Source organism: Protopterus annectens, chromosome 7.part1 (assembly GCF_019279795.1).
Source record: "Protopterus annectens isolate FY-2018-M chromosome 7.part1, PAN1.0, whole genome shotgun sequence".
In the NCBI taxonomy this organism is placed as follows: domain Eukaryota; kingdom Metazoa; phylum Chordata; order Ceratodontiformes; family Protopteridae; genus Protopterus; species Protopterus annectens.
In genome coordinates, this window is record NC_056740.1 from 293,906,138 (window position 1) to 293,918,788 (window position 12,651).

A 12,651-nucleotide genomic window follows, 5' to 3' on the forward strand; every position below is an offset into this window, starting at 1 on the left:
TAACCATTATGAAACCTCCAGGCATTTTCTAGGATCATCCCATTGACACTGATATGAAATATTGCCTTTTCGTATTTACATTAATAATTCTAAAGTCATATTACATTGAGACTGGATTCATAAACGTCTACACTAAGTGTATTATAAGTATACACAATCTGTACTCAGGAACATAAAGATTGCACTAAGTGTAGACACAGGGCTGGATTCAATAAAGCCTATACTAAGTGTACACTAAGTGTACACAGTATGTATTCAATTCCTATCACATTTGTTGTGCTTTCTAGTCACTCAGAAAGATTACATTGTGTACATGTAGTCTACACTTTATGGTAACTTTTATGAGTCCCTGTCAATATTTAAAGCTGCAAGAATGTCAGTAGAAAAAAATAAAATTAGGAGGAAGAAGGAAGAACAGTGAACTTAGTGTAGACTTTATTGAATCTGGCCTATAGTCTACACATTGTGGTAACCTTTATGAATCCCCCTCAACATTTAAGGCTTCAAGAAAATTAATAGAAAAACTAAAATTAGGAGGATGAAGGTGGGAATTATGCTTGTGTCGTCTGGTGTACACTTAATACAGGCACTTATAAATTTAATCTTAACACTTTCATAATTGGCAGCACACTATTTGATTTCTGTCAGCTGTACTTAATGACCTGTCAAATGTTCTTATACTATGTATTTATTTTTAGAACATGTTCCATTGGTTGTCAATATAATAGTCATACAAAGAATTTCATAAATACGTTATAAAACTATTGAATATATAAAGCTGAAATATTAATTTAAATAACCATTGTATAAGAGTTTATAACATGGCTTAAAAGTTAACAGCTATATATACTATTTATATTAGATGTATACAGTCTATATATTGTATAATATAGTTTCATTATATACTGTATAGTCTAATCAAATGTGTATTAGTTAATCATGTTCTAAACAATGGATTATTATCAATTTTGTCCAATTTCTCTATTATATCTCTATATCTATTATTTCTCTATATCATATCGTTGCATGCTTAATTTATCAAGTACCTAATCATCAAAGCATAATCGCTGAGCTACCTATTCACAGAATGAGCTATTCATCGAACTGGAATCATCTAAATGTTTTAGAAGGTCAACACCACAAAAGGTCAACACCACAAAAGTAGATCACTATCATCTCTTATTGATAAGCCTAACTATTAATTTGCAGGGGCTGTGAGGAGGCACAGCCCCCCTGCACCTCCTGGGGGGTTGTACCCCCCCTGCAAATTAAATATACCAACTCTGACATTGCACTACAATGAGGTAATGGGTAAATCACAGCCAGTCAGCATGTCAATCACACAACTTTTTTTCAGGAAGGCCAAGTAAAATCTTTTGATGATTTCCAGTTTGATGATTAGATCATTCAATGAATAGGTACTTCGACGATTAGGGTTCGATGATTAGGTGTTCGCTAAATTAAGTATTCGACAAAATATGTACCAATCGAATATTGTGATTTAGTCCATATGTTGGAATTCAATCTCTTTTAGATGTTCTCAGTTCTCCAGATTTCAATTTTTCTTTATGGTTTGTTTCAGCAGATGCAAAAATTTAATAAATTGTGGAGGAGAACTTGCTTTCCAGTTCCTTCCTCCAATAGTCAGACTTATCAATAACAGATTATATTGATCTACTTTTATGGCTTGAGGAACAATATTAAATAATACACAGTCTCAAGATATTAACATATTTTCTGACCACAATTCTTGGAAAAACGTGTAATCTTTCCCCAGTACTCATAGAAAATACTTTTCTACCTACCCTCTATCAGCTTATAGACTCTACCATCACTAAATATCCTTCTGCCCTGCAACTTCATTTTCCTTCTTGATCCCTACTTCCCAGCTACCTACCAATTATAACATGCAGATCCCTTTACTTAATCATGCTACTCCTCAACTTATCCCCTATTCTTCTCCTGTTACTGGGCCATCTCTCATTCTACCATGGCTTTGTACTAGCTCTCAACATATATCCAGGTCTGTTAAACCACCTGTTCCTACTTCATCCCTACATTCTCACACATTTCACCAAATCTGTTTAATCATTATCCTCACCTTTACTACAAATATGGACTGATTAACTCCATTTAAACCCAAACCAAAACAAAATTAAGTGGAAAAATACTCTTCAAAACTTAAGTATATTTCCCCAATATACTAAAATCCTTCTAGGAGGAAACATTCACACTAATCCTGGCCCCACTTATCACATTGAACATCAAGACAATTCTCTTCCACACACTACCCTAACCCTACAGTGGTAACCCCCCAACCCCAGTAATCATTTTTGTATTGCCATAAGTGTTAGAAGCCGAATAAATAAAAATCGCTGAACTACATTCCTGGATTACCCAACATAAGTCTGACATTCTCTCACTAAATGAAGCTTGGCTTAAACCCAGAAAATTTTACTCTGAAATTAAACTCCCCAGTTATAATACCATCCATAATGACCATATAAAGAGAAAAGGTGGTGGCATTGCTTTAATATTTCCTAACAACTACATTTCCCCCTTACAACCCAATACTAAAATTCAATTTAGCAGAGTGTCTTATTACTTTCATCAAATTAAGCAATTATAAACAAATATGTATTAATGTTTTTTACATGCCTCCTGGTGATAACACTAACATAGCAGATGATATCCTACAGTGGATATCCATAGCAATTCCATAAGAAAAAAATACTACTAGGTGATGTGAATGTCTATTGGTTGGACATAAATTCTAACTCTCCTACATCTAGAGTGAACTTATTTGGTTTCACACAACTAATTAATAGCCCCACACATTACAGCAAGACATCAAGCTCCCTATTAACCTGGATCCTAGTATCAGACTGTAGCAAATACACCACCTCAGGTACAATGTCTGACTGTCTCAGTGATCATCTCCCAGTCTGTGCAACAATAGGGGGTCTGACTGGCAAGATGATAAGTCAGCAAGCAAAGGAGAGTAGTATTGCTAGAATTGAATTAATCCTCAAGTATTGGTGAGGTACCTTGACGAGGTGGATCCTGTGTCTCACAAATCTCATACAGCATATATCATGGACAGAAGTAGGTTAAAAATAAAAAAAATAGCTGGCTACACAAGACCCAGGATAAAGAAGTGCCCAATCTTGGTTGGGGCACTACTGCCAGGGCAGGAAAAAAATGACAGTGCAGAATCTTCAAGACACAGAAACATTCCTACAATGACGCTAGGCCAGGTTCAGGGGGAGGATGACCCCCTGTTCTAGTAGGAAGTAATTGTCCACAAAAATCACAAAAATAGGAAAGAGTTATGAAGATTATAGAGTGGACTATTGAGGATAGGAAAGAAATTATGTATTGTTACTATTATGCAATAAACCCAGAATTTCCAGACATCCTATGCATCCACTTAAACAACATGTTTATAAAATAACACACAACCTTTCTAAGTTTAACCCAGAAATATTCATTTCTACCCTATCATCTATTAACTGGAACTTCCTAAAAATTCTCACATTAGATGATGCTGAAAATGAATTAAGTACAACTCTCCTGAATATCCTAAATAACATTGCACCTCTAGAAGAAAGAGACTAAAAACAAATAATGCAATCTGGCTATCTAAAAAGTAGAATGCTAATGCAGGATAGAGAAAAAGCACGGAAAGAATGGTAAAAATATAAGACATGATGGTAGCCTGAATACTTCAGAATGCTTTGCAATCATAATAAAAGGCAAATTAATGAAGACAAAAAGCTCTACTATAATAACTTTCAGAATAATAGTAAACACAATCATAAAAATTCTGGACAGCCATTAAAGAAATCTTGCATCTTGGCCATAAATTCATCCCTAACCATTCTCCCGTTAACTCATCACTCAATACCGCAATACAATTTGACTCTTATTATAGATAGCATGGCATCTATAACCAATGATTCTCCAACTTCTAATTCTAACCCTGTCCAGCAGCCACGTAACATCGCATCCACTTTCCCCTTCAAACCTGTGCCTATATGCTATATAAAACTACTCCTAAACAAACTTAAACCTTGCTCTATTTCAGCTAATGACCTTCCAGGTGAGTACCCTAAAATATAAGCCAACATCATAGGTTAATCCAGGAATCCCACATTCCCTATCTCTCTGGAAAAAGTCACACATTATCCTTCTGCACAAAGGAGGATATTCAACAGACATTACTAACTTTAGACCTATGCTAATACTTGAAAAATGTATTCAAAAACAATTGCTAAGCTATCTCCTACAGGAAGAACTCCTGCCCCCCAATGGCTTTTGTCCTTCCCATAGTATTAATGTTGCACATTAACCTATATAGATACTGTCAATAAAGCTACAGATAATGGCAAACTAGTCTCCTTATTTCTAGACTTCTCTAAAGCCTTCAACACAGTTTGTCACAACAAACGTCTACTTCAAATGTCCTCACTAGGTCTCTCTCAGTCCACTCTTCTGTGGTTCAAAAGGTACCTATCCAATAAATATGTCAGTAAAATGGTATTCTACCTTCTTTTCATACCTCCCAGTCACCACAGATGTACCACAAGACTCTATACTTGGTCCTCTCCTCTTTAGCATTATCACCAACACCCTCCATTCATCAACACAACAGGCTTCCCTAATACAGTACACAGATGGCTCCACTCTCATTTGCACATTTGACAAAGTTGTGCACCACCAAACAATTACTGTGGAAACTTAACAGTGACTAAAACATGGCTTTTTAACTCACAACTCATGCTCAACCCTAACAAAAAAAAAAAAAAACAACTAGTGATTGTTTCCCCCAGTCCCTCTCCCATGAAAAAAAAACACAATTTAAAGACTTTTCTTGATAATGCAGTCATTGAAGTTACTTCTCATAGCAAATTATTAGGGATAATAGTTAATGAAAATATTATACACAATTGTATAACAAAACCTCATCAAAAACTAAGGATGCTTTACAGCGACCAAAACCTTTTCACATATGTCACTAAGGCTAAATTTGCCACTACGTATCTCCTCCACACACTTCTTTGTGGCTCCCATCCTTACCAACCTTCAGACACCACAAAAATCAAAACTTGAACAATGTTACAACAAAGTTGCTAAATTTGCAGCAAATACCCCTTTTAAAACTCACCACTGTGTAGCACTAAAATTCTTAAATTGGTTAGAACTACCTCATCAACTAACATATACACAGCTTCTTACCACCTATAAAATTATCCAGAATTCATCTACTTGGGCAGCTCTAAGTAACATTCTACACAACTATGTTCCTAGTGAGTCATTACGATTCAATGACCAAAATCTCCTGTCTGTGCACAAACCTATCTAATCTGCTGGGCATTGTCTGTACTCGTACCATGTTGCTAAGGCTTGAAACCCCTTATCTGTATCCACTAGGTGAATACTCTCCCTTCCATCCTTCAGAACTATTCTTAAAGACATCCTAGCTAAAAGCTGTCTCTGTTCTTGCTCAACACCAGCATAAACAATATCCCTAAATGTGAATAAATACCTATTCATACCTTACATTTCCTTACTCCCCCTTCTTCGCTCACTTCCTTACTTCTTCAGTTTCTCTCCTCTAGCTTTCTCTCTAAATATACCATAACCTGCTTTTCTCTCACTTTGTATTGCAATTCCTCATTTGTATTATACTAACTTACCTTTAATTTCTCTGTCTGGCTAAAATTTCTCTGTTATATCGTTTCCATGTAACTTGTATCTGTTCATGACCAATGTTTTCATATTATTCTAATTTGGCATAATTATTAAAACTGTAGTTATTTTTTTGTATTATTTTTAAAGACAATAAGGTTATTGTTCTTAAATTGTTTTGTAATACATGGAAGCTTTTCTCCCCAGGCCTCCACTGAAAATGGGCTCCTACCCAGTTGGACTTTCTTGGTAATCAAATCTAATTAAATAAATATGTAAATAATAGTCCCATACCAAGTCACATTCATACATAACAGGCTGGATTCCATGAAGTTTATGGAATCTGATGGATTTCACTAAGTTCTGTGCAAGAATTGTGGCTAACCAAGTAGTATACAAATATGCCCCAGTCTACTGAGAATGTCGCAGACATAACCAGCAATGTCAGAATAACTACAATTAGTCATGTCAAATATGTATTCCACAGCAACTTGTTTAAAAGTAATATATGTATGTGAATTACCTATGCACATCTACAGAAGGTATACAAGCCCAACAGAACTTTCATTAGTACATGGAAAGTACTAAATGAAGACAAAATGTACATCAGCCAGTATGTCTGAAAACTGACAAATATCTCCAAACACTTATAGATATTGTTGTAATATGTAGACGGAAAAATATAAATACACCCATCACAATTTGTGGAATCTGACCTAACCCACAAAATTTAGAATAAAAAAATTAAGTAAGTAAGGCTGGCCACTTTGCCGTAGCTAAGAGCAGCTAACAATGGGTGAGGGGCATATGGGGAACAGAAGTAATGCTTACACCCAAGGGAATATGGTGATAGAAATGCAGATGTGGAGTGAGGGTGAAGAAGAGGAGCACAAAAGAGGTATGATGTAATAGGAAGGTCAAAGAGAGTTGGAGGGGCATGGACAATTTTTGTGGTGGGAATAGATCCAGTTTTTTGGGGGGGGGTAGAAAGGATGGAAAAGACATGGAAAGAGGAGGTAGGCAAAAGAGCAGGTATAAGCATATAACAAATATCATAAGACATAACAAACAAAGGTCAGAAATACTCACTAAGGAAAGTTAAGGTACCCAGACATCCCACATATAGACTATACAACATGGGTGAAGAAAAAATTACAAACAAGGTACATATGCATATCAGTCATGGTGCAACATAAACACTCATATGTTTCAATGCACAGATAATTGCTGAGAGGTTGCAAACTGTGTGACAGTCATACTAGAATGAGTATGGCCAATGGTAGTTGTGCATTGGAGTACACTAAATGTAGAGTGCCATCATTGCAGTACACAATGGATATTGAATTCAGTCATCCACTAGGCCATTAGCAATGCAAGGGTAAACTAAGCAATAGCAAGAATGAGCAAATGCAGATAAGGAACTGAAGGAACAAACCAGCAAAGGGCAGACTAGAACCTCCAACCTTGCATGTGAAAGGCAAACAACCAAGCACAGTGTCAAACAGCAGTACCACAATGCAGCAGTGTAATAAACAAATAAGAATGTAGATCACAGACACAGGAGAAATTAGATCCATATGTTAAAGGTATATGCCATGCCAGAGGCAACACAGATGGGGTCTTAGGTATATAACATATATGTGTGCCATGCAATGGCATAACATATCCCAAACAGAAGGAAGATGTATCACACATAAACACACCAATGATATGGAATATGAAATAAATGGTGATTATATATGATTAATGAAAATTAAAAAAACACAACTCTGTGCATAGGCAGGAAGAATATAAATCTCTGAGTAATACTCAGCACACAAGTGCAGCATAAACATTGATGGAATATACTCAATTGCCACCAAACTGTGTGCATATGTCTTGCATGTGTATGATACCCAACACGGTGGCACAAATTAATATTGTATCAGCATACCTGCATTACAATGATGATACTGTACAGGAAGGTAAACATGCATACAATATATGTCATATATATCTGAAATATGTAGGTGAAAGCTATGAGGAAATGCCAGCAAGATAAAGTAAGCACAGAACAAAGCAGGACAACCATAGCTAAGGAGACATAGTGCACATGCATGTGCACACAGCAAAAGATGGACTGCAAGTACTTGCAAGGTACATTGAAGCAAATGGCCAATGTCTGAAATATAGGCAGAGTGCATTGGGGAAGGCTATAAACATGCCTATGTACAAATAACAAAAACAGCACAGTAATGTGCAAAACCTAAACAGAAACCGGCATAGGTACACAACAAAAGTAGGTCTGAATATCACATACATATATATGCTGCCATGCAAACATAATTTTATTTATTTATTTATTTTAAATTTGTTAACCAGGTAGAGTCCAGCTGGGCAAGTAGCCCATTTTCAGCGGAGACCGGGGGAGATAAGCTCCATAACAATACAAAAAGATTACATAAATGTTTAAAAGATTTACAAACAATATACAAAAAGTTTGACAGTTGCCAACAATCACAATTTACAAAAAGAGGAATGTAAAACAGAAAATATTACATTTCTTAAGCCTTACTACAGACAGTAATATGAAACTCATTAGATATATAACTAAAAAACATTGTGGTATTTTTATTTGGAAGTAGTAAGACAAGAAGATAGCAGAATAGAAAACATTTGATTGAAGGCATGAAAAACTAGACAGGAGTATTACAGGAGCATATCCATTGTTGAGTAAGGTATTCCTTTAGGAGTTTTTTGAAGCTATGATGATCTGTGCTTTTTAAGATATTCTGGGGTAATAAGTTCCACTGTTTGGCTACTTTGAAGGAGAAGAGAGAGTCACCAAAGTAATTATGGGACTTTGTAACCTTGAGTATAAGTTTCTAGGATGATCTAAGGGTCCTGGGGTTGGTATTTAGTTGCACTAGGTTGGAGAGTGCAGGGCATTTTTCAGGTTTGTGGATAATACAGTGGGCAGTGGTGAGCTGATTGAGCAATAACAGATTGGGAAATTCAAGCCAGTGTAGTGTTTGAAGAGCAAGGCAATGATGGGTCCTGTTGGGTATATTAGCAGCAAATTTTGCTATTTAATTATAGCAGGAATCAGGTAGATATAAATTAGACATGCGCAGGTTAGAGAAAAGTTGGGAACAGTAGAGAAGAGTAGATAGGATATAATACAACAGGTGGCACAATCACTGTAATAAATATCACCATACATGTGTAGGACTGATCAAAGGACAGTCCTGTGTACATATGTACAGCACAGAAAAATGGAATAAGTGCATACAACCAGTCGCAAACCACAACAGTGACTGTGTGTCAATTGTATTACAGCCATACACATGTACATCCATACAAATCACTGCATATGTACTACAAATGCATACACAAGGACATGTACGCAAATCTGTGTATACCATAATATAAGATATTATCAAAAAGACTGGCTATTAACATAAGCAAGATACAGGACAAACAAGAGAGTCATGAATAATGCTAAACAAAGCATCCCCTTTGTATATTTACTAAGGCACCAGTGAATGTCAATACAGTATGTCAAGGATACATGCTCACATGCTCATAGGTAGTACCTGTCACAGTACACTAAAACATCATGACACAATATCTTCCAGTACATGATACACACAAAGTCATTGTGCCAGTGTGATAGTATGACCCAAGAATGTTACATAACTTACAAAATCAAGGAAATGTCATGTTGTTGAACAGACATGTGACAGCAACAGCTATTACAGAAATGGGTGCAATATATACATATGGATAACATCTGAAAATAAACACCCTTGACTGTCCTGTGAGAAGAATGAGAAGAATGCGGTATGTGAGTTACTGTCATCCCTCCTAAGTATATACAGGAACAACACAAGCAGAACAATCATGTTCCACTTACATTATGGTAACTGCAACCATGTCACATACAGGGCCAGATTTTATTGAGCATCACACTATTATGCTGAACTGCATGCATAGGAGTAAGTACACACACACACACACACACACACACACACACACACACACACACACACACACACACACACTAAAGGGTAGCACCCCCGTGTATATGGAGCAATGTATACAGTAATGATAGGGTGATCATATAAATAATAATGGTTAATGCATGTGTCATTTGGTAATGTGTGGCATACTGCAGCAGCAAGTAAAGCCTAATATGACATTACATTATGACGTACGTCAGAAAAGCATGACAGCAATATGGAATGCCTGCGCAATTGTGCCTAGACCATAAATATTTGAATACTAAAAACATCATGGTGGCAGCATTACAAAAGTGGATTACACAGGCAATACTTACAGTCCTGAGGGAATGAGAATACCCTGACAAGACAAAATATCTCTGTAATGATCGCCTGGAAGGAATCCATGCCATGTCCTGAAAGATGTTACCCATCAGGTCCTTCATCTGCATCTGGAATATATTTTATTTAAATTTAACATTTGTTTACTAGGAAGGTCTGACTTGAAACAAAGCCAATTTTCATCAGAGGCCCAGGGAGAAATGTACCAGAAGCATGACTTTGTAATGTGGGAGGAAACCGGAGCACCCAGAGGAAACCCACATGAATGCAGAGAGGACATGCAGACTCTGCACAGGAGGCACTCCAGCCAGGAATCAAACTGGAGAACCTCTTGCTGTGAGGCAACAACACTACCACTGCATCACTGCACCATTCAAGTGCCTGTTAGTATGTCCCAGATCTGGTCTCAAAAATCAACTGCCTGGCATGATGGTGGTGGATGTCTTCCATGCTGAGCCACAGGAACAATGTCACATACAGGTCCTGGTCTGTCATTGTCATCATCACCCCATCATGGTCATCATCCTAGTCCTCAGAGTCTGACTTGGCTGGCAGTGGTCAGGCACATTATCATTGTCATCTGACTGGTCAGCCAGCACATGCCCTATACTCTGTCATTATACATACTTAATGGGTATTACCCTAAAATCGATGAAGAAATAAAATGCCATACACACTTACACAATATACATTTTGCAGCTATTAGGTATATGGTGTTACTTTACAGTCTAACCTTGTGCAACTATAACACAGTATATAATGTCAGTGACAAAACTAATGGTGTATAATGTATATCACAGTCATATGGCAAACATGTCTGTAATAAAACACAATCAGATGTGCACTAACATAATTGTAAAGAGAGTATATGATATGAAATTAACAACACTGAAATGTATGACATAGGACATGTGAATTGTATGTTCAAGTTATATCAATGTACAGTACATTTACTGTTACACCATAATAGTCAACAGATATGGCCCATACATTTTATTTAAAATTGTATAACAAAAGACACAAAACTGTAATAATAGAAGTGTACTGTCATGATTATGCAACATTCTAAATGTCATAATATTCATATATTGACTATATGAATAGAAGGCGATGTATGGGACAGTGCGCCCATCATACATTATCATTATGTTATTATGTACATTACATGGCATGCAGTAATCATTTTATTACACATGCTTCTGTAGTTACTTGCACATTTACTGACTTATCAGCCCTCAGTATGCATGCAAAACGTACACATGTATACAGCACACAGACACATATATATCAGTAAGTCTCAATATAAGCATGCTATGTAACTCTCACATACAGAACTGTGACATGGGGTCCCTTCCAATAGACTTGCTCCAGTGGAAGTTAACACTGACAACAAACTTTCCATAATGTGGTTCTTGTTGTAATCATATTACTTGATAGGCCTTACAATGATGTCAGTCCATCATATACTATGAAAACAACTTATTAGTAATACACTCCCCTCCCTATTAGGTACTGAATGAGTTCCTCATACATTTATGTTGATGTGTCACTATGACACTTACATTTCTTATCATTACATACAATAATGTGTCATGTTTATATCCCATGATTAAAATATGTGTTTAAAATATATTATAAAGTTAACTAGCAATGGTAGACTTAAAATGTATATGCAAATAATATGAGCAATGCAACATGGTCAATGGGTGACATCGCAACATGTTATAATCAGAACAGCATTTGAAAGCTTTCAAACAACTACACAATTGCAAGGCTAGCATCAGCATCTAATAGTAAGAAATTATGTATATGACACACATACATAACTGTCCCTCAACAAATGTACCACTGTCACTGCCTACATTTGCATTATCATTACATATGCACCTCCCCAGTTTAAAAAATGTACTGATGATTGTGAATATACTCTGCAACACCTCAGGCATGCAAAAAAGCCATGACTGCCAATCATACCTCTCAACTGTACAGATTTTTGCAGAATGTCCAGATTTTTGTCTCAGATATTTGGTCTATTCCTCATAAAATCTGTGGTTTTCTGGCAAATCATGGAGGATTGAAGTCACTAAAAATTACCAAATAATGACATATATTTGAGTTTCAGAGTTCACATCCTTCAGAAAATGCATGCTTACACAAATCCTGCTACTCTAGCTATCAGATTTCTAGGTTTATAAGAGCAATATTTAAAATATGTCCCTATTTTTTGGGCCTTTACCCCCCATTATCTTAGGCTTTGTCCAGATTTCTTGAGTTAAGAGGTTGAAAGGTATGCTTATGGCACAACAGTGACAGTAAATTGCATGTAATCTGTTTATCAAGCCATCACAGTGCAGCTATATAGCATTCCAAAAGAAGTGGAAAGGCCTACAAACTACATTAAGAATGTTGAGACAGCAGACACTCATTGTATAATAGAACAGGTAGGTGATGCACAACATAGAATTCACTTAGAGCCACTTCCCCACTTCCTGCTCTTCATACAGCAGTAACAGTACAAGCAACTAATATATAAAACATTCAAGTAAACATCAATATGACAGGTAAACACAGATGTATTTCATTTAGGTAGTATCATTACCTGAATTTGGGTGGCTGCAGTGGTGCAGTGGTTAGCGTT